Below are 20,736 nucleotides of genomic sequence, written 5' to 3'. Positions count from 1 at the left end.
GGTTGCTGAGTCCTATGGTAAGTACATGTTTAGCTCTGTAAAAAGCTGCCAAACTGTTCTGTGGTGGGCAGATCCATGCAAATGTACCCCAAAGTCCAAGGAGGCTAAGAGATGGAAAAAAGAGGCTGATAAACGCAGTTTCTTAGAAAGAAACATTTAATAGGGACTTACAAGCAGAAGCCATGCCTGTGCCTGTGGCGGCAGCGAGAAAAGAAGGTGGATCCCAGCACCATTACACCCAAGACCCAGGGCTTATGTACCATAGAAAAGGGTGGTTCAGAAGGGATGTGTAGGACAAATAAAGTATGATAACATCAAGGTTGTTTAACCTAAGGACAGGATTTAGAGGAAGTACCTGCTCTGACACAAAGAACAATAGATAAGCTGGCAATCTTAGTGGGCTTTCCAGAGTGGGGATAAATCAGGAGCCAACATGGTGGATTAACTTTCAAGATGGAGTTGCTTTGGTCTGCACACAAACTGTTTTCCAAAGTGCTGCTACCATTTTGTGTTCCTACCAGTAATGTAGGAGAGCTCTAGTTGCTCTACATCTTCACCAGCATTTAACAAAATTAGCCATTCTAGGCTGGGGGCAGTGGCTCACATCTGTAATCCCAGCACTTTGGGAGGCCGAGGCAGGTGGATCACTTGGGGTCAGGAGTTCAAGACTAGTCTGGCCAACGTGGCAAAACCCCATCTCTACTAAAAATACAAAAACTAGCTGGGGGTGGTGGTGCACGCCTGTAATCCCAGCTTCTCAGGAGGCTGAGGCAGGAGAATCACTTGAACCTGAGAGATGGAGGTTGCAGTGAGCTGAGATCATGCCACTGCACTCCAGCCTGGGCAACAGAGCAAGACTCCATGTAAAAAACAAAAAAATTAGCCATTCTAGTACATGAGAAGTGGTATCTCATGGTGGTTGTAATTTGCATTTCCTTATGCCATTAACATCTCTTCTGTGATAAAAATGCCTGTTCAAATTTTTTGCCACTTTTTTTTTGGGGGGGAGTTATTTGTCTTATTATTGAATACAACCTTATTTTTATAATTATATAAACAGACTCAATGGTAATCTAGATTTGGAGAGCATAACACTTATACAATTAGGAGAGCTCTCTTTAAGGAAAAGATTATAGAATTATTTATGTAAAATTTTAAGGCCCTCTTTCTTGGTATGTATTTGTTTTGTTTTGTTTTGTTTTGTTTTAGAGATCTGGTATTACTATATTGCCTAGAATGGACTTGAACTCCTAGGCCGAAGGGATCCTGCCATCTCAATTTCCCAAGTAACTGAGATTACAGACATGAACCACCACGCCTAGCTCTCTCCCAGTGTATTGAAGGAGTCCATGCAAGTAAGGAGCCCAAAGCTTAATTTTTATTAGCTTCATGGTAAATCTGCTCTGGCTAGAACATAATTGGTATACCTAATACCCTATTATTGTACATTGAAGTTGTTTCTTTTTTCCTTTTCTTAAACTTTTTAAATTTATCTTTTTATTTGTTTACCATCAAAACCCACATTCAGATGAATAGCTTATAACTAAATCTTGGCATAGATATATATTCACTTCCTTGGGATAATTTTCTAGTAGTAGAATAGCTGGGTCAAATGGTATGATCCTATTAAAAACTTGACACAAAAATTCATATTATTTACACTTCTTCTAACAGTATATCAGCATCCCTTTCACTCTTACCAATTCAGACTATAATCTTTGCTTTTGTTTTCTAATGATTCCATCTCCCTTTGACTTCACTCAAGTTTCTACCTCCACTATGTCACTCAAACTGCTTGGTACATTACCAAAGACCAAAGACCAAAGACCAAATCCAGTGCATTCTTTTCACTTTTCGTCTTCTAATTTCTGTGTCATTTAATATTGTTGACCATTGCAGCATTTTGGGGGAAAGAGCAGGTACGATGTCTGCGGTTCTCCTGGGGTCTCTGGGGTCACCCTCCTTGCCCTGCTGCCCTGGCCCTCTCTTGCTTTGCCCCACCCTAAGAATCATAATCTCAGGGTTCTTCCTGGACTCTTTTTTCCTTTTCCTTCCCTTCCTACCTACCTACCTGTGCTGTCTAATTTTATGTATCAATTTGACCAGTGTATGTCGCTGCTCTACTTTCAGGTAATGCCTGCCTTCCCCTATGCAGGCTGTGGCCATCCCAAGCTGCACATCAGGCTATTTTTTGGATATTGATGATACTGTTAAACTGAATATCATGGCCCCTGTGCAAGGATGACACACAAGTTCGTGAAGCATTCCATATTTTATAAATTTTTGAATTAAAATTGTTAAAAAAATAAACTGAATGTGTTCTCTGCCATCTTCACCCAAAATACCTGTCCAGTCACCATTTACTCATCTTTCGAGACTCAGAAGTCAGCTGTGGTACCAAGCCTTTTCTGACCTTCCCAGGTAAAATCAGTATTTCTCATACTCATTTTTTTGTTGGTTCATTTTTTTTTTAGCGACAGAGTGTTACTCTGTCACCCAGGCTGGAGGGCAGTAGCACAATCATAGCTCACTGAAGCCTTGTATTTCTGGGCTCTAGTGATCCTCCTACCTCAGCCTCCTAAGTAGCTAGGACTATAGGCATGCCACTACACCTGGCTAATTTTTAAATTGTTTTTATTTTTTAAAAAGACCAGTGTGGTAGTATAATTTCTTTAAATTTTTTATAGAGACAGGGTTTCACTATGTTGCCTAGGCTGGTCTTGAACTCCTGGCCTCAAGCAATTCTCCTTCCTTGGCCTCCCAAAGTGCTGGGATTATAGTCGTGAGCCACCAAGCCCAGCAACCAGACTCACTTTGAACATAGCATCTGAGACACTTTATTGCACTTATTTATTTACATGTGTGGCATCTAAATAAATAGCAAATAATTCCTGATTAGACTGGAAATTAATTTTTCACTTTTATATCCTGAGTATCCAGCACAGAGTCTGACTCAATACAGATGTATATTTGTGTCTGATGAATAAGCAAATGAATTAATTATTGTGGAAGCAGCATTGTTCTAGGAATTCAATTACACAAGTCCACTCCTAGATCAACCTATTACTTATTAATTTACTTGCTCTATAGGTAGCCTTGGGATTCACTGGAAAGGAGCTGGTAAAAACATGAGCAAGGGACAGAATTTGTGACTGTCACGTGGGCAGAAGGTATTGTGACTGTCATGTGGGTCTCTAAAAATTATGTGTTATCAATATTCATCTTATGACAATAATCCATGTTGTGTTGATGTCAAAAGATTTGGACTCCTAAAAGAGCTGAGGCTAAGAGTAATTCATGCTGCAAAAGTAATACATATCTTCTTGCTACTGATCTGGAGAGCATGAAAGCAGAAACTGTATAAACAGAAGTCAGGGAGGCTGGACACAGTGGCTCATGCCTGTAATCCTGTTTGCAGTGGCAAATCTCTATGGGTCTGTAGCAGCTTGATTCTTGCCTCCTAGGAGGAAAGAATTCAACCAAGGGACATAAGGCAGAGGGAGAGACTGAGGCAAGCTTTAGAGCAGGAGTGAAAGTGTAATAAAAAATTTTAGAGCAGGAACAAAAGGAAGTGAAGTACTCTTGGAAGAGGGCCAGGTAGGCAACTTGAGAGATCCAAGTGCCTCGTCTGGACCCTTGACTTGGGGTTGTAAACATTTGCATGGGCATGGTCCTGGGGCTTTGTCTCTCCTCCCTTGATTTTTCCTTTGGGTGAGCTGTCTGCATGTGCAGTGGCCTGCCAGCACTTGAGAGGGGCCACATGCCCAGTGTGTTTACTGAAGTTGTGTGCATGTTCATTTGCAGCATTTTCCCTTTACCAGCCGAATGTTTCTAGAAGAATATCACATACCAGTTAGACTCCTCCATTTTGCTTCTTGGCATGCTTGCTTGAGCCCACTTGCCCAACTCTTGAGATCTTATTGGGAAGCTGCTGATCACCAGCTTCAGGTGTTTCTATCTGTTGGGAGACTGCCCTTCCCTGGCACCAGCTGCAACTAATTATTATTGCAGAGAGGCAGTTTAACAACTGCCTGAACATCACCTAGTGGTCACCTGATATACCTGGGGACTTGGGGGCTCTCATGTCCTGCTCATCTCTGCCTAGCTACCTAACAATCCCAGAACTTTGGGAGGTTGAGTTGGCAGGATCACTTGAGTCCAGGAGTTCAAGACCAGTCTGGGCAACATAGTGAGACCCCATCTCTACAAAACAATTAAAAAATTAGCTGGGCATGGTGGCATGTACCTGTGGTCCCAGCTATTTGGCAGGCTGAGGTAGGAGGATCACTTGAGCCTGGGAGGTGGAGGCCACAGTGAGCCTGATTGCACCACTGCACTCCAGCCTGGGTGACAGACTGAGACCCTGTCTCGGGGGGAAAAAAGTCAGGGAGTGGCATCCTGTGGTGGTGGAACTGACGTTAGCTTCTAAATTACACAATCTGGAAACTGGTATAGGGCTGAGAAGGAACTTCCCCTTGCCTCTCACATACCTGGGGAGGCAAAGGATTGCCTTGTTCCTCCACACATGGTGCATGATAAAGCCCCAGCATTGATAATTATCCAGAAACCCTGGGTAGCTCTTGGGTTTCCTGAATCCATTGTAGGCCTTCAGGTAAATGTGTTGTTTAAGAAAAAACTTGCAGCTGGGCCTAGTGGCTCACACCTCAATCCCAGCATTTTGGGAGGCCGAGTCAGGAAGATCACTTGAGCCTAGGAGTTTGAGACCAGCTTGGGCAACATAGTGAGACCCATTTCTACAAAAATATTTAAAAATTAACCAGGCATGGTGGTGTGTGCCTGTAGTCCCAGCTACTTGGGAGGCTGAGGTGGGGGAATTGCTTGAGCCTGGGAGATTGAGGCTGCAGTGAGCTGTGATTGTGCCTCTACACTCCAGCCTGGGTGATAGAATAAGACCTTGTTTCCAAAAAAAAAAAAAAAAAAAAAAAAGAAAAAAGAAAAAAAGAAAGAAAGAAGAAAAGAAAAGAAAAGAAAAAACCTTGCATTCTTGCATTCAAGCTTGCTTTCACCCAACCACTGGAGGAAAACAAGTGAAAACAAAAGGCAGGATTCTCAACCAATCTTTGTCTTCATTCCTTTTTCTTGGTGGCACAATTTTCTTGAAAGATTAGACACCTTCTTGAAGCACAGGTCAGAATATCCTCCTTTCTTCCAGGGGTCTTATACTTCAGGCTTAGATATTCCATAACAACCATCCCAGTGATGATGGTGGCAAAAGCACAACAGGAGCAGCAGTCACTGTTTTAGTGGACTGTGTTTTCTGGGCACTGGGCTAATCATTTTGCCTGCATTACCTCAGGCAATGCCACTATGTAATAGATATTTTTATGTATCCATTTTACAGATGAATAACCAACGCAGCGAGATGAGGAAATTTACCAAAGCCATACAACTAGTAAGTGACAGAGGTGTAAAATGAACGCAGGCGTGTCTGGCTCTTAACTCCTCTAAACTACCTAGTCTTCTCTATTTCTCCTGAACTCTGATGATTCTATAGCATATACTCTAAGATTGATATTGATGATTTTACATTTCTTCAAATATTTGAGTTGACTGAACAAATTTATGAGCACAGTGATGTACAATGATAAAAAAATGTATCACAACTTGAAAAAATATGTCCTTGGATTTTTCTAATTAAAAAAAATTCATCAGGCATGGTGGCTCACGCCTATAATCTCAGCACTGTGGGAGGCCAAGGCAGGCAGATCATTTGAGCTCAGGGGCTCGAGACCACCCTGGGCACCATAGTGAGACCTTATCTCTACAAATAATTTAAAAATTAGCTGGGCCTGGTGGTGTGCTCCTGTAGTCTCAGCCATTTGTGAGAGGATAGCTTAGCCCAGGAGGTTTCAGGCTGCAGTGAGCAGTGATCATGCCATTGTACTTCAGCCTGGGTGACATAGCAAGATCCTGTCTATAAAAAAAAAAAGAAAAGAAAAAATTCAGCCAGCCAATCCAATCCACAGACAAAAACCTCTCATGGGTCAGGCACAGTGGCTCATGCCTGTAATCCCAGGACTTTGGGAGGCCGAGGTGGGTGGATCACCTGAGGTCAGGAGTTTGAGACCAGCCTGGCCAACATGGCGAAACCCCATCTGTAATAAAAATACAAAAACTAGCTGGGCGTGGTGGTGGGCACCTGTAATCCCAGCTATTCAGGAGGCTGAGGCAGGAGAATCACTTGAACCTAGGAGGTGGAGGTTGCAGTGAGCCAAGATTGTGCCACTGCACTCCAGCCTGGGCGACAGAGCGAGACTCTGTCTCAAAAACAAAAACAAGAACCAAAAAAACCCAAAAAACCTCTCAGGTTGGTTTTTGTCCTAAGCAGAACTACATTCCAAATATTGCTGGAGCTGCAGGTTCTCAGATGTGTGAGTCATCTGGCGAATCATTTTTCACCTCCAGTGTGCAATCCATTCCCGAATTCCTTATCAGTTAGAGATTAAAGCATGAGCTTTGAAAGTCTTAAAAATTATTTACTATCTGTTTCACTGGCTGATCAGATGAATATTTTTCCTAGCAATGGTTCTGACCAGCCACTGCTTCAAATGTGTTAAATTTCCAGTGAGGTTGTTTATCCTCCTACTTCTACAAGTTCATTTCTTCTAAGCTCTGTCTCCTACCAAATGCCTTGGGGTTTTTTGTTTGTTTGTTTTGTCCTTTTCTCATGTTTAATGATCCTTCACTGCCAATGTGTGTGAATCATGGGTAATGATAAGCCTGGAAGGTGAAGGAAAGATGTTTTTGTTTTTACCCTGGTATGGTTGTTCCAACACTGATTTGGGGTCAGTCCTACCACCTACACCCCCTTGCTGTGAGGATACCTGATTTTTTGGTTGAAATCATAAAATCTGCTGAGTTATGGGCCTTAGATGCCAGTGGGAAAGATTAAGCTCATTCTCTGCCTAAACATCTTATTAATCAAGGGAGAGACAATTCAGCCAGAAGGACGTGTTGGTACCCATAAGCCCATGGGGCCAGCTATTACTTCCAGTCTTGGGAATCATAAATACCTCCAGGTTGCTGACACTCTCGACTCATCTTTATTTCCTTGAAATTGGCATCCTGGTTCCAGATACCTGCTGCTATTCATGACTGACTCAGAATTCTCACAGGATCCAATCACAAAATTTGCCCTTAGGCAGAGCCCTAGCCAGCAGTTGTGGCACTTGGGGCAAAAAGTACAAAACCTTCCTCAAGTTAGTTTTGTAATTTTAGGCTGGGCACAGTAGCTCATGCCTGTCATCCCACCACTTTGGGAGGCCAAGGCAGGAAAATTCCTTGAGCCCAGGAGTTTGAGACCAGACAGGGCAACATAGTGAGACCTTGTCTCTGTCTATATATTTAAAATATAATTAAAAATAAAAACAAAGACAGCTTTATAATTTTAAGTAATCATTCTTACTGAATAAGTGCTCACATTTATAAAATCACTATTTAAGGTGGTGTGGTTGCTACCTTTTGGGGGCCTGGGACAAAGCTTTGTCACCCCACCATTACTGGGTGTCCCTGTGCTGGTCTCTGATATGCAGCTTCCGTCTCCTTTAGGAACCAGGATTGGTTACCCCCACACCCCAGGAGTGCTGTCTTCGGTAGCCCTCTGCTGTCAGTCCCTTCAGAGCAACCTCAGCTGAGGAAAGCCGTATTGCCCGGGATGGTGCTCCCATCCTAACAAGGTGCACATCTGACTAATGGACCCCAGGGTATAAAGGCCTCCTCTCTTGCTCCAACTTGGGACTACTTTGAAGGTCTACTGTAGCTCTAGAGCTCCCGTGGTTGTGGTGGTGGGTGTCAACTGAGGCTGCCAGTAGGAGGGCATTGCAACCTGACTTCTTCCTTTGTTTCATCCTGCTTCCATGATCTCTAAGACACTTGCTAATAAACATCCAAACAACCCACTTACAACAGCCCCCAAGCACCAAGCTCTTCCCTCATACGTGAGAGAGTAGCACTGCTGAATGAAGCCAAGCAGACTATCAGTCCAGCGATTAGAATCAGGAAAAATGTACACCAGTGATGAAATGACATGTGTGGCTTTACCCGCCCAGCAATCACTCCCTTCTTCTGGTAACAGAACCCATGTATTCTTTAGGGACTCACCCACTGCCCTTCCCATGCATGTGCTCCAGGTGGGTTGATTTTACCCCAGGCTCCAGGGATGGGCATGTCGCCCAGGGCTCTGTGTAGAGCATCTATCCACTTTCTCTGGCCACAGTGATTGACTCTGGAATGGACATGAGAGCCAAGGTAGCCTAATGCGACTCAATTCCAGGACTTTTCTTTCAGTGTGGAAGACGACTCACGTGTTCACACCATGCTGGAGGAGGTGAGCCTGGAGCTGCTGGGTGGTTCAAGGAAAGCCTGCCTGAGACTAAAGATGGAAGAAAGCAGTGGGGTGCAGTGGTTAACACCTGTAATCTTAGCACTTTGGGAAGCTGAGGTGGATGGATCACTTGAGCCCAGGAGTTCAAGATCAACCTGGGCAACTTGGCAAAACCCCATCTCTACAAAAAATACAAAAATTTGCCAGGCATGGTGCCTCATGCCTATAGTTGCAGCTACTCAGGAAGCTGAGGTGGGAGGAACACTTGAGCCTGGGAAGTTGAAGCTGCAGTTTGTCGAGATCATGCCACTGCACTCTAGCCTGGGTAACGGAGTGACACCTCATCTCAAAATAAATAAATAATTAAGTAAAAATAAATAAAATAAAATATTTTCTAGAGACAGAGTCTTGCTATATCATCCAGGCTGGTCTCCAGGTGATCCTCCAGCCTCAGCCTCCAAAAGTGCTGGGGTTATAGGGGTGAGCCACCAAGGCTGGCCATTTCAGTCTTTTATTATGGGTGTGTTAGGCCTAAGGAAACAGGATCTCTCCAACCTTCTCCCTGCCTCCTTTTCACCTGCTCCCAGGCAAGATTCTAATCATTCCCTGCCTTTCTGATTGTGGGTCATAAGACACCCCACCCCCATGCCCTGGGGGAAGGGATGCTGACATCATGAAGCTTCCATAAAAACCCAACAGGACTGGGTTCAGCAAGTGTCTCCATGGCTCCATGGTGGATCTCATGGAGGTCCCTGGAGGGTGATGTGTCTAGGGAGGGCATGGGAGCTCTGCACCCCTTCCCCCATACCTCACACTATGCATCTCTTCATCTGTATCCTTTATAGTAAACTGGTAAATGTGTTTGCCTGAGTTCTGTGAGCTGCTCCAGCAAATTAATAGAACCCAAAGAGGAGGTCATGGGACTCCCAACTTGAAGTGGGTTGATCAGAAGTTCCAGAGACACTTCTTGGTGCAGTCTCGAGAACCGAGCCCTAAACCTGTGGGATCTGACACTACCTGCAGGAATTGAATTGGGGGACACCCAGCTGATATCCACTGCTTGGTCGTGGGAAAAACTCCTCACTCATTTGGTTACAGAAGTCTTCTGCTGTGTTGATGACTGTTGTGCTTTGAAAGCAGAGGAAAAACATAGTTTGAGAGAGTTCTTCCCTAAACAGCAGAGAATACAAAATATATAAATTTCATAGCTTCTTGTACCATTCAAACAACCACAAAGATGGGTAACATGATAGTAAAACACCAAGAAGTTATCCTTCTTGAAAATTGAGCTTAATGCAGTCTCTGTGTCCTCCTTCACATGCAACTATCTTTACCAAGATTTGCCCTTCCTTTTTGCCAATTAGGTTAAATTCTCAACTCCATTCTCTACTCTGCCCAAGGTCACTCTTTTTTTTTGAGATGGAGTCTCGCTCTGTTGCCCAGGCTAGAGTGCAGTGGCATGATCTCAGCTCACTGCAACCGCTGCCTCCCAGGTTCAGGGGATTCTCTTGCTTCAGCCTCCCAAGTAGCTGGGATTACAGGTACATGGCACCACACCTGGTTAATTTTTTAAAAATATTTTTAATATTTTTCACAGAGATCGGGTTTCATCATTTTGGACAGGCTGGTCTCAAACTCCTGACCTCAAGTGATCCGTCTGCCTCAGCCTCCCAGAGTGCTGGGATTACAGGCATGAACCACCGCTCCCGGCCCTAAGGTCATTCTTAGAAAACTATTGTTAAAGTTTAAACGCTATAAAATCAATTCCAACTGGACTGCTGTAAAATAATTCTATTTTTTCAAGATGTATAGTACAGCCTCTCAAATTTGTGTAACAAGGAAGAGAAATGCATATGTAGCATTAAAGCTTAGGTTTAAACATTTTTTATCCCTGGATTTTCTGGATGTTAGAACAAGTTGCACACAAAAAAAACTACTGTCTCTTACAGATTTTTTTTCTTTTTTGAGACAGGGTCTCGCTCTGTCACCCAGGCTGAAGTGCAATGGTGCAATCATGGCTCACTGAAACCTCGACCTCCTAGGTTCAAGCGATCCTCCCACCTCAGCCTCCCAAGTAGCTGAGACCACAGACACACACCACCATGCCCGGTTAATTTTTAAAAAATTTTTTGTAGAGACACAGTCTCACCATGTTGCCCAGGCTAGACTGGAACTCCTGGGTTCAAGTGATTCTTCTGCACTGGCCTCCCAGAGTGTTGTGATTACAGGCGTAAGCCACTGTGCCCAGCCCCTTATAGATATTCACTGTTAAAATAACCATATATTTTTGTGCCTTTGTTATTGGTCAGGAATCTTGGTTGCAAGGAACAGAAATCAAACTCAAATTAGATTTAGGAAAAGAAGGAGGTAACTGAAAAAGGGAGAGCTCAACTGAGGTGATGAACATGTAGTCTCTCTGCATCCCTCATCTCTGCTTTTCTCAGCATTGGCTCCATCTCAGACAGCCTCACCCTTGTAGGGGTGAGATGAATGGCTCATAATCACTTCACTTCAAGCTTATTTTGTATTCTCAGCAATCCTATGAAGTGGTTCAGGCGAAGGAAAGATGTTTTCTCCTCACTAATCCAATCGAAGTCTCAGAATTGAACTTCACGGCTTTAGTTGTACTCTATCCCATCCTGTCTCAAACCCATTTAGTAACAGGGGACTATGATGCTCTGATTCTGTGTGGGCCAGGTTAGCCCCTCTCCTGAAGTAAGAGAACGGAGTCAGCATACCTGAACCACATGAACTGAATTCAGATATTGTAATTCCCAAAGGACAGTTGGGAGTGCTATAACTGGAAGAAAGGGATGGAGAACTGGGCAGACCTCAAACAATGATGTTCAATACAGATTGCAAAATAAGAATTAGGAAAGTGAACTTGACTTTTTATTTTTTTTTTAATTTTTAAAATTTTGGGGAGAACAGGGTCTTACTCCATCACCCAGGATGGAGTGCAGTGACACAATTATAGCTTACTGAAGCCATTATCTCTGGAGCTCAAGTGATCCTGTCTCTTCAGCCTCCCAAAGTGCTGGGATTATAGGCATGAGCCACTGTGCCCAGCCATCATGACTCATTTTAAAGCTTATTTGTGTTAATAAAGCCTATTTTTATTCCACCTAGTACAAAACATATATTGATTGATAGGTTTTGGGAAAGAGGAAAAAAAGGTGAAACATAGAATAAAGCTAAGGGTGAAGTTGCTACTCAGAAATACGACAGAAATTGGTTGAAATTTGGTTCTGAGATTCACGGCAACCAAAGTAAAGAGGAAAGCACCTTCAGTTAAAAGAGTCCTAGGGCTAAGATAAAAATGAAGAACTTACTTTGGAAGAGCACAATCTTTTTTTCTTCTTTCTTTTTGAAAGACAAGGAGAGACGGTGGAGGAAAGGGAGGAGGATGAGGAAGACGGGATGAAGAGGTAAGAAGGAAGAAGAGGAGGTGAAGAAGGGGAGCAGAGGGGAGGAGGAGAAAGGAGGAGGAAGACAGGAGGAGTGGATAAGGAGGCAAAGAAGGGAGGAGGGAAGGAGGAAGAGAAAGGGGAGGAGAAAGCAGGAATAGAGAGAAGGTGAAGAGGAGAGGAGAGAGGAGGGGAGGAAGGAGGAGAGAAGAGGAGGAGGAGGAATAGGAGGCAAGGAAAAATAAAGAGAAAGACAAGGAGAGAGGAAGGGAGGAGGAAGAGGGGAGGGGGAGGAGAGAGGAGCAAGAAGAAAGGAGAAGGAGAGGAGGTAAGGAGAAAGAAGAGAAGGAGAGGGAAAGAGGAGGAATAGGAGGCAAGGGGAGATGAGGAAGAGGAAGAGGTGGATGAAGAAGGGAAGAGAAAGGAGGGAAGGGGAATGAGAGACTAAGGAACACAATGTTTTTTGGCACTAAAGCCTGGGAGAAAAAAACCCCACCCTCATGCTTAGCATATCATATTACTATATGATATAACGGATGTCTTAGGTTGGATTTCCTGGAAGTGAAGTCTAAAATAGGGTTTCTTGCACAAATAATTGAGGGAGAGTTCTCAGGAGAAAGCTGGAAGGAAGTGAGGAAAGCAGGATGAAGCAGAGGAAGAATCCCAGCAAAGATGTGGTTTCAGCTGATGACAACCTGGTCTCATGAGGACGGCTCTGAAGTCTGAAAGGCTCCATGAAGTTGTCCTGTCTTGAGGCAAGAAACTTGGGCTTTTGTACCTTTATACACCGGAGTGGGGTCTGGTATATAATTTCCCAGACATCTCCAGATGACAAGGCTCCTGATAGTTGAGAACAGTTTTCTGGAGAAGAGTTACAGCTTTGAGCTGTTACTAGCTGATGTGCATGAATGCTATGGATGGGCAGAAATGGTGAGTGCATTAGCATGGTAAAGGGTTGTGGGTAGGGTACCAACAGTGTCTTCTAGAGTGAACAACATCCCATTGATATCCTCGACAAATGCACAGGGAGAATAACAGCTTATTGAAGGATCTTTCTAGGCAAGGCAGGAGCATGGGACCAACACAACTCACCAAATGCAATTCTATTAAGTGCCAAGACAATGTGGCAAAGTATAAGTCTCAGGGGAGACTTATTTTGACTCAGAGACGTAAGTTAGAATATCTTAAAACTGGATGGACTGTTCACACTTTAGATAAGCTTCCTTGAACACTAAATCTTACATCTAAGGTTTTAATAAGAAATGAGTCACCGAGAGTTTGTCAAGAACTTCAATTGCACGTATTCCACAATACAGACAGGGGTAAATCCATAGGCTTTGACAATAAAGCCAAAGGTATTCATTTATGACGTCTATGTCATTTACTTTGTACCAGGTACTAGTCTAAGTGTTTTGCAAATATTAACCCATTTAATCATCATTACTCTGTGGTGAATTTTACTATTATTCTCATTTTGTAGATGAGGAAATTGAGGCACAGAGTTTAAGTAAATAGCTCAAGGCATATGGTTAATAAATGGCTTAGGTCATTTACAAAATAAAGTGAAATCTAATTATGACTGTTAAGATGCTTAATTAGGAGTAAAGTTAATTTAATTTTATATTTCTAGCTCAATTTCAAAGTGACCCATCAGAACCACGTGGAAGTACTCAGAGACTTCTAAGAACACTGAAGCCTTAGCCTGCAAGAAATAGAATCAAATTAGCTGATTAATGCCTTTTGCTCACCTTTGTGATAACAATTTTTGTGATTGAAGTGATAGGAAACTCTCAAGTGAGTAACAGCAGGTCATAGATAAACTCACATTACAATTAGAACAAATTTAGGAGAAATCTTTTTTGAGTTACAGAGCCATATGAGAGCTTACTGAAAGTGATGGATCTTCTTTCTAGAAAAATGCACATAGAGATTCAAAAATGACTCTTTTCCATACAGTTTCAGGGGATTCATGGACCCCTTGAAGCCTCTGGAACTTTTTAAAGTGTCCTTAAAATTAAAATCTTAGCCTTGTTGGTGACCTCAAGCATTTCTGAGACAAGACAAGATGTATATGACATTCCCCTTCACAGAAGCCCTGGGAAACGTGTATGTGTCTTTGGTGAACTCTTGATTTACTGAGCTGATGGAGCTTTTGGTAACACATGTGATGTTGGTTCTTTGCGCATTCATTTCATTCTCCAGGGGAGTAGTTAATCACATGGTTTCCTATCCTTTCTTACTGTACTTTAAAGCCCCCTTGTGGCAAGAACAAAGCTTGCTCATCTTTGTAGACTCCACAAGTGCTTATCAGGATACCTCACAGAGTAGGTGATGAGTAATGGAAGCAGGACATTTTGATGCAGACATTTTCAAATGCGGAACATCTGAATGTATCAAAATTTGACAGTGACTCTTTTCTTGACTAATACATGAACAAAACATTACTAGCTTTGACTCCCTTATCCCATTTTCAAGCCTTGCTTCATTCCCTAGGGAGCAAGTATCTGTTATGCACAATTCTTGATAAGTAAAAATACTCTAAAAGTTAAATGCTTGATATCCATCAAAACACCTGCATCAAGATCAACAGAAGAACATGTATTCTTTATATGTGAATTGACTTATTAACTCTAGGCATATTACCCATTCTATTTATTTAGATCTTCCAGTTTCCCTAATGGCCTTCTCAAGCTCAGACTGACTTAGTACCTCACATTTCCCACTCTGCAGGTACAACCTATCAGTACTTGTCATGACATAGTTAAACAGCAACACCAGGGAGTCATTTAAGTTTCAGTTGTCATTGGAGGAGGTGTTTACAAGCACAAGATACCAGTACTACTACTATTATAAATGTTTGTTGAAAATGTACTACAGTATGAACCATTATTGCATTTAGCTTTCCCAATAAGCCCATGAGATATGTCAGTGGATATTTAACTCTATTAGAAACTATCCATTTTCCAAAGTGTTTAAAATATTTTACAATCCCATCAGCAATGTGAGACAATTCCAGTTCCTCCACATTCTTGCCAACCCTTCGCATTATCAGTCTTTTACATTTCAGACTTTCTGATGAGTGTATACTGACTGGTATCTTATGGTGGCCTTAATGTGCATTTCCCTGTTGATTAAGTTTATTGAACACCTTTTCTGATGCTTATTGTGTGGCCTAGAGTTTTGCACATTGTTTTATTGATTTGTTGGTTTCTTTTCATTGACTTGTAGGAGTTCTTTATATATTCTGATATGAGTTCATTTTTAGATTTTTATATTGCAAACAATTTTGCCCTGTCTTAGCTCAGGTTGCTATAACAAGATACCATAGCCTGGGCTGGGGGCTGAGAAGTCTAAGATCAAGGTGCCAGAAGATTCAGCTCCTGGTACAGACCTATTTCCTGGCTTATAGACAGCTACTTTCTCATTGTGTGCTCACATGGCCTTTTCTTTGTGTCTGTACTTGGAGAGAGAGTTGGAGAGAGAGCACTCTTACATCTCTTTCTTTTTTTTTTTTTTTTTTTTAGAGATAGGGTCTCCCTCTGCCACCCAGGCTGGAGTACAGTGACACGATCTCGGCTGACTGCAACCTCTGCCTCCCGGGTTCAAGCGATTCTTCTGCCTCAGCCTCCCGAGTAGCTGGGACTACAGGAGTGTGCCACCACATCCAGCTAATTTTTGTAATTTTAGTAGAGATGGGGTGTCATCATATTGGCCAGGCTGGTCTCGAACTCCTGACCTAGTGATCCATCCACCTCGGCCTCCCAAAGTGCTGGGATTACAGACGTGAGCCACTGTGCCCGGTCTCTCTTAAATATATTTCTACATAATTTTCAAATTATTGTGAAAAGTATATAGAAATGCAATAGATTTTTTAAAAATAAATAGAGACAGGATCTCATTATGTTTCCCAGGCTGATCTCAAACTCCTGGGCTCAAGTCTGTCCCGGCCTCCCAAAGTGCTGGAATTACAGGTGTGAGCTACTGCACCGGACAAAAATGCAGTAGATTTTAAAATATTGGCCTTACATCCTGTGACTTTGCTAAATTCCCTTATTAGTTCAGTTTTGATTATTTTGGGTTGTCTAGGTACACAATCATGTTATATACAAATAAAGACCATTTTACTTGTATTTTGGATATGTGTATATATTTAAATTATTTTGTGCCTGGAATGTGCCAGTTGTTGTTGGGAGCTGGGTCTATGGTGGTGAATAAAACAATCTTTGAAATGTCTTCCTGAATCTCATCACCTATGCCTCATTCCATAGTAAGTTTTTTTAAAGAAGTTAAATGTTGTGCTTTCTTTATAAAATCCCAAGTTATTTACGTGCTATCTTCCTCACTAGTGAACTAGTTGAGGGTAGCTATTCTATAATTTTCACCTTTGTAATCAGAGCCTAGCATAGTGCATTACTCTTGGTGGGTTCTTAAGAAATGTTTATTGATCTGACTCAGCCTCTGTTGGTATGATTTAGAAGAGTCCATCCAAATTGGCCAAACTTAACATTTACAGTAGGCAAACGTAAATCATGCTTCCTATGATTAGTTGTATTTAGGGGGCAGGCATACTCATGAAATAGGTAGTATTCTGTTGTGGGAGCCACCTAAGGCACCATCACTGTGTGGTACTACTCCAGAAAAAGTCATTTATTTCATGGTCTATGAAAATGCAATGCACAGCTTTTTGGCTGTGTTCTGAGAAGCACCTAGTCTGAACAGCAGTCATATCAGTACTCTTTCTTGACCAAGGCAAATCATCTCAACTGGCCACCTTCCATTATTACCCAGTGCTCTTTGCCATTGACCACCTTTTTGCTTCCTATATACTACTATTTAAAACTATATCCTTTTCAAGCTTTCTATCCTTCTTCTTTATCGACATAGTACCTTGGGTGTAGTGAAGAATTAACTTTACCCAAAGAGGGGTCTAGTCTTTGCCCTCAACTACTTGGCTGTGATCTTTAGGCCTTCAGAATACTCTGCCTGATGGGAGTGTCTTTGTTTGCCTGGGGGCTTTAGCCACCAGACAGTCTAACAATGTGATTTATGATGGGGGCTTTGGGCCATGATGTATGTTTTGTCTCCAACAGGGACTGGGGACTAAAGGCAATAGCTTGACTTTTGAAAAGGGCTGGACTGAAGGTCAGCCACATGGGCAGTGTGAAGGAGCCCCAGCAAAACTCTGGACACCAGTGGCTGGGCGAGCTTCTCTGGTTGGTGGTACTCTGCGTATTGTCACACATCAACTCTGGGAGAAAGTCATACTGTTCATGTATCCACAAGGGGAGGACAGATGGAAACTCAGTGTCTGGACCTCTTCCCTTGGCTGATTTTATTGTGTATCCTTTCATTACAATAAGCTGTCGCCCTGAGTATAACAGCTTTCAGTGGGCTCTGAGAGTTGTTTTAGTGAGTTATCAAAACTAAGGGCGGTTTGGGAATCCCCCTTACTCATACTTGGTATCAGAAACAAGGATGGCAACTTGTGGGGACTGGTTCCCCTAACCTACATAGTTGGCCTCAACTCCTGCCAACTCTGTCTCTCTCTCAAACTAAACCCTAGAGTACCTTGTAATTACTTACCCTTCTTTGAAGAAAGTTATATGCCTGATTTTGTCCTTTTCTCATTTCTCATTTACACTTCAGCTAATTGTGATTAGACTTGTTCTCACTGTTCCACTCTAAATGCTCTGATAGAGATCATGAATAATTGCCTGTTTGCAGCTCAGTCATCTATTTGGTAATTAAACACATTTTTATTTAGTGTTACCACAAGTCAGGTATAATGTTGGGCCATGAGAGTTCAGTGGTTACCAAAATAAAAGCATTCCTTGCCCTCACAGCACTTATAGTCCAGTAGGGGGTTCAGGCAAGCCCTCAGAAAACAGCATGTTAAGTTCTATGTTATGGGAAATAAGGGAGCTATGGCGGACTTCCTGGGGGGGTGGTCCCAGCCCCCTCTCCTTAGCAGTTGACACTATTTTTTTTTTTTTTTTAGACGGAGTCTCACTCTGTTGCCAGGCTGGAGTGCAGTGGCACGATCTTGGCTCACCACAACCTCTGCCACCTGGGTTCAAGCGATTCTCCTGCCTCAGCCTCCTGAGTAGCTGAGATTACAGGCATGTGCCACCACGCCCAGCTAATTTTTGTATTTTTAGTAGAGATGGGGTTTCACCATGTTGGCCAGGATGGTCTTGATCTCCTGACTTCGTGATCCACCCGCCTCAGCCTCCCAAAGTGCTGGGATTACAGGCATGAGCCACCACACCCAGCTGAGCATTTGACATTATTAACTAGTGCCTGGTTCTTTCTCCTGGGACTCCTACTTTTCTGACTATTTCTTCTCATTTCCTTTGCTTACACTTTTCCTTTGTGTACCTCTTAAACCCTGGTGTTTTCTGGCATCTGATCTCAGAATTCTTCTCTCTCATCTTTCTACACTCTCTCTAGTAGGTCTGCTTCACTTTGACCACTGTAATTCCCACCCGAATAATGATTCTGCATCTTTATCGCTCACTTAAGCCACACCCCTGAGCTATAGACATGTATCATCAGCTCCCTTCTGGACATTGTTGCATGACTCAAATGGAACTTCGCACGTTTCCCTTCAGAACAGCTCTGCTTTCTGTGTTTCTGACATTGGTGAATAATTACTGTCGCCATCTACCTAGGCACAGATGCCAGAGACCTGGCTGTCAGCTTCCACTTCTCCCTCTCTTTACTGCCTCATCCAGTCACCAAAGCCTTTGAGCCTACAGTGTTACAGACATGTGCCATTTTCTTCATCCCTGGCAGCTGCGGTGTAGCCATATGACACGTATTTGGCCAATTGCTTGCTCACTTTGGATTTTAAATTTGGTTTCCCTTCTTCTACCCATGGCCTTTCAGTTTTGTTTCCAAAGAATGCTTTTTAAAAAATATTAGTCAGGCCAGGCATAGTGGCTCATGCCTATCATCCCAGCACTTGGGGAGGCAGAAGCCAAGGGATCACTTGAGGCCACGAGTTTGAGACCAGCCTGGGCAACATAGCAAGACCCTATCTCTACAAATTAAAAAAAAAAAAGTAGCCACGTTTGGTGGTTCACACTTGTAGTTCCAGCTACTTGGAAAGCTGAGGCAGAAGGATTGCTTAACCAGGAGTATGAGGCTGCATTGAGCTGTGATTATACCACTGTGCTCCAGCCTGGGCAGCAGAGTGACTTTGTCTCTTAAAAAAAAAAAAGTTACATCATGTCACTCCCTGCTCAACATTGTCTAATAACTTTCCATCATATTTAGCATCAAATTCAAAGTCATGATTGTTGCCCAAAACAATAATGTTCTACATGGTCAACTCGTAGCTCACTCTCCATGTTCACTCCTGCCATTTTCCTGTTGCTCAACTGCTCTCTAGCCCCCATGTTGTGCCTACAGCCTGCCAAGCACACTCTGGACTCAGACAGCTGTTCCTTTTGCCTGATATGTTCTTCTCACTGATTTTTTTTTTTTTTTTTTTTTTTTTTTTGAGACAGGGTCTCCCTCTGTCACCCAGGCTGGAGTACAGTGGTGCCATCTCAGCTTACTGCAGCCTCAACCTCCTGGGGTCTAAGTGATTCACTCACTTCAGCCTCCTAAATAGCTGTAACTGCAGGCATGCACTACCCCCAGCCCTGGCTACTTTTTAAAAATTATTAGTAGAGATGCAGTCTCCCTGTGTTGCCTGGGCTGGTCTCTAACCCCTGAGCTCAAGTGATCCTCCCACCTTGGCCTCCCAAAGTGCTGAGATTACAGGCATAAGCCACCACGCCTGGCCCTTCTCACTGCCTCTTACGTGATTCACTCTCTTACTGCAGGTCTTCACTCAAATGAGAGAGAGACTTTCTATGACCATCCTACTGAGTAAAATAGCCACCACTCTCCCAAGTCATTCTCTGATCTGTACCCTACTTCATTATTGTTCAAAGCACTTGCCACAGTCCAATGTTGTATTGTTTACTCATTTGCTTACTGGTCTATTTTCTACCCCTCTGACTAGAATGTAAACTCCACAGTGGCCATGGGACATGCCAGCAACACCTCCTTGTCATCTAACGATCAAAATCATGCAATGCATTGATACTCCCTTGCGGGGAGGGTGCAGTGCAACCTCCGAATGAGAACCAGTGCTAGAAGTGAACTGGACACACAGGAAATTGTGGTTAGAGATGCAGATGCTCCCTTTTAAATTATTATTATTATTTGTAGAGACGGGGTCCTGCTATGTTGCTAAGGCTGGTCTCTAACTCCTAGGCTCAAGATATCCTCCCACCTCAGACTCCCAAAGTGTTAGGATTACAGGCATGAGCCACCATGCCTGGCCTCATTTTTATTGACCTGATTTCCATCATAGCCTGCAAGATGCTTTGTTTTGATTGTTTATTTTCACTTCTGCCTCCTTCGGTAAACCTGTGAGCGTCCTGAGTGGGGATCAAGACTTGTTTGAGTGTATGATCTAATATGAATACACACATGTGTGTGTGCATGTGTGTATTTTTCTCCCTGTTGGACTGCTCAGCCTCCACAGCCTGTTCTTCTCCACTGTGATACAGCAGGTGTCCTTCAGCAGGTGTAGTGAAACAAAGCAGAGGCTTTTACGTCACCCACGCCGGCCCTCGTGTGACTCATGGCCCAGCCCTGAGCCAGAATCTGCTCCTGTTATTACGGGTATGATTGTCTCCATTTTACAAATGAAGATATGGAGGCTCATGTTCTTCATCTGCAACTCATTGATGGATAACCAGGTAGCCCTTGCAACCTAACTTTTGCTGTTGCCTCCATTACAAAAAGCTCTATGCTCAGCCCTCAGTCGTGATTTTAGAGAGGGCCCCTCAGGTATCCAGAGAAAATGCTGACCGACAGTGTCATTATTTCAGGTCGAGGTGACTGATAGCCCTGCAGTCCTTTCTTCACTCTGTGCTGAGGGAGAATGACCTTTGATTTGTGGCACTCACAGGGGCTGGCAAGGCC

At 43.1% G+C, this 20,736-nt stretch overlaps 1 long non-coding RNA gene across 7 annotated transcripts in view; it reads left to right on the top strand.

The window, feature by feature from the left end:
• Nucleotides 1–15,984, top strand: part of LOC129011224 (uncharacterized) — a 45,436-nt gene extending 29,452 nt beyond the window's left edge. Inside the window, exons 4-9 of one of the 7 annotated variants that reach the window (XR_010127211.1) lie at nt 1,210–1,355; nt 2,131–2,252; nt 2,354–2,421; nt 5,363–5,413; nt 11,719–11,772; nt 12,352–12,500. This is a non-coding gene — a long non-coding RNA (uncharacterized LOC129011224). Of the gene's footprint in view, nt 1–1,209; nt 1,837–2,130; nt 2,422–5,362; nt 5,414–11,718; nt 11,773–12,351; nt 12,501–15,275 lie in introns of those variants that run through there. The other 6 variants (XR_008493277.2, XR_010127209.1, XR_010127208.1 and 3 more) reach the window with 6 other exon arrangements.
• Nucleotides 15,985–20,736: the final 4,752 nt, after the last annotated feature.

This window comes from Pongo pygmaeus, chromosome 7 (assembly GCF_028885625.2).
Source record: "Pongo pygmaeus isolate AG05252 chromosome 7, NHGRI_mPonPyg2-v2.0_pri, whole genome shotgun sequence".
Lineage (NCBI taxonomy): Eukaryota > Metazoa > Chordata > Mammalia > Primates > Hominidae > Pongo > Pongo pygmaeus.
Note: the sequence above shows the minus strand (reverse complement) of the source record. Positions and strands in the feature narration are given on the sequence as shown.